Source organism: Prunus avium, unplaced genomic scaffold (assembly GCF_965620075.1).
Source record: "Prunus avium unplaced genomic scaffold, drPruAviu1.hap1.1 HAP1_SCAFFOLD_34, whole genome shotgun sequence".
Lineage (NCBI taxonomy): Eukaryota > Viridiplantae > Streptophyta > Magnoliopsida > Rosales > Rosaceae > Prunus > Prunus avium.
The window spans coordinates 215,001-217,500 of NW_028276892.1; positions in this window are offsets into that span (position 1 = coordinate 215,001).

Consider the following 2,500-nt stretch of genomic DNA (forward strand, 5'->3'; position numbering starts at 1 on the left):
CCCTCGCATGCAAAAGATTGTCGATGCGAAAGATTATCTATGCCAACCCCGGGAAGCACACCATTCACACACTCCCGACCGGTGTGGTGTGGCGGTGATTGGATAGTTACGGATTGAGCACTTGCCAAGGATCAAAATGTGTCATTTAGAAGAAACATTTTCAAAAAGTTTTTAAAATCTTGTGGGTTTGCAACTCATAAGAGCGTCACTTTCAACGTCCCCGGTATTGGATTGAGTTTCTAAAAACAACCGTGCACACCGAGGTTAAACTTTACCGGCTCCACTCCGACTCGCCGCTCGCCCACAATTTGTTTGCAACGAAACATTTGTTTTTAATTTTGTTGGTTTGAAATTGTTTTGAAAAGGTTCTTTAAATCTAGTGGGTTTGCAACTCATAAGAGCGTCACTTTCAACGTCCCCGGCATTGGATTGAGTTTCTAAAAACAACCGTGCACACCGAGGTTAAACTTTACCGGCTCCACTCCGACTCGCCGCTCGCCCACTAGTCCGAAGGCAACAAAACATTTGTTTTTCATTTTGATGAAAATTTCTGTTTTTAAATCTTGTTGGTTTGAAATTGTTTTGAAAAGGTTCTTTAAATCTTGCGGGTTTGCAACTCATAAGAGCGTCACTTTCAACGTCCCCGGCATTGGATTGAGTTTCTAAAAACAACCGTGCACACCGAGGTTAAACTTTACCGGCTCCACTCCGACTCGCCGCTCGCCCACAAATCCGAAGGCAACAAAACATTTGTTTTTAATTTTGATGAAATTTTTTGAAAACATTGGCTTGGCAAGCCCCAATCCGCGACTATCCACCCACCGCCACCCCACACGGGTGGTTGTTGTTGAGAAATGAGGTTGTGGTCGACATGCCCGTGCATTTGAGAAGGAGTTCCTAGCACTCCATGCTCTCCCATGCCAAAAAAAAGCCTAGACAACCCCATTTCGCAACTTTCCACGCCTTTTTTTTCCTCCCTCACCCATGGCGGCGGCGTGGTGGCGGCGGCCGGATTCCGGCCACCACCGCCATGGGTGGCAGCCCCCCGACCCCGACACCAAACCCATAATACCGAGGCAACATATCGAGGCAACATGACATGGGTGTGGCGTGGGGGAAGGGGGCTGCAGCTAGGAAGGCATGGGCTGCCATGCATATGCAGGCAACACACACCCCCCTATATAGCATTTTATGCATTTAGCCCTTTGACAGGAAGAGACATCACCTATGCGCGAGGAGTCATAATGGGCTCTAAATAATTCAATACAAGGTATTTGGACGTGATTTTTTGCAGGGATACTAAGAAACATGCAATCTATGATGGGAAAAAGTTTCATAAATTTTTGAAGTCGGGAAGTATTTTTTATTATTTTTAGAAGTCGTAAAATTGAAAAAATCATTAAAACAAATCCGGGAGGAATTTTTTAGTTTTGTAAGTTGGAGAAGGTCCTAAAAATCATAGACTACTTATGGGGAGCTTATTGTGCGAGGAAATTTCAATAAAAACGGGGTTTGACAAGATTTGAAAAATTCTGTCGACATTTGAAAAAACCTGGAACCATGCTGCCGGCATGCTGCGCACATGCTGCGCGCAGGCTGCGCGCATGCTGCGCACAGACTGCGCGCAGACTGCGCGCATGCCATGGCAGGACAAGTTTCGCTAGCCTCACTGTCGACAGATGCGCAAGCTGCGCGCACAGGCTGCGCGCATGCTGCGCACAGGCTGCGCGCATGCTGCGCACAGACTGCGCGCACGCTGCGCGCATGCCATGGCAGGACAAGTTTCGCTAGCCTCACTGTCGACAGATGCGCAAGCTGCACGCAAGCTCCGCGCACGCTGCGCACAGCCTGCGCGCATGTTGTGCGCAGGCTGCGCGCAGGCGCCGCGCATGCCATGGCAGGACAAGTTTCGCTAGCCTCACTGTCGACAGATGCGCAAGCTGCGCGCACAGGCTGCGCGCACGCCATGGCAGGACAACTTTCGCTAGCCTCACTGTCGACAGAATCAGCACGCTGCGCGCAAGCTGCGCGCGCGCATGGCAGGACAAGTTTCGAAAAATTCTGTCGACAGGCTGCCGGCATGGTGCGCGCACGCTGCCGGCATGCTGTGCGCACGCTGCCGACATGCTGTGCGCACGCTGCGCACAGGCTGCCGGCATGCTGCGCGCAGCCCATGGCAGGACAAGGTCCGAAAAAATCTGTCGACATTTTTACGCCGTGGTAGGCTTCCGCTTCGCGTCACTTTGTCGACATTCAAGCCTACCATTTGTATTGAATTTTTCAAACCTTGTCAAACCCCATTATTCAAATGTCGAAAAATTTTGTCGACATTTTTACGCCATGATAGGCTTCCGCTTCGCGTCACTTTGTCGGAATGCATCGCATGGCGAGGCAAGGCCACGGCATGCCAAGGCGAAGGCAACGCATGGCTTGAATGGCTTGGTCAAGGCCACATCATGGGCACGGCATGCCAAGGCAAGGCGAGGCAAGCCATCCTTAG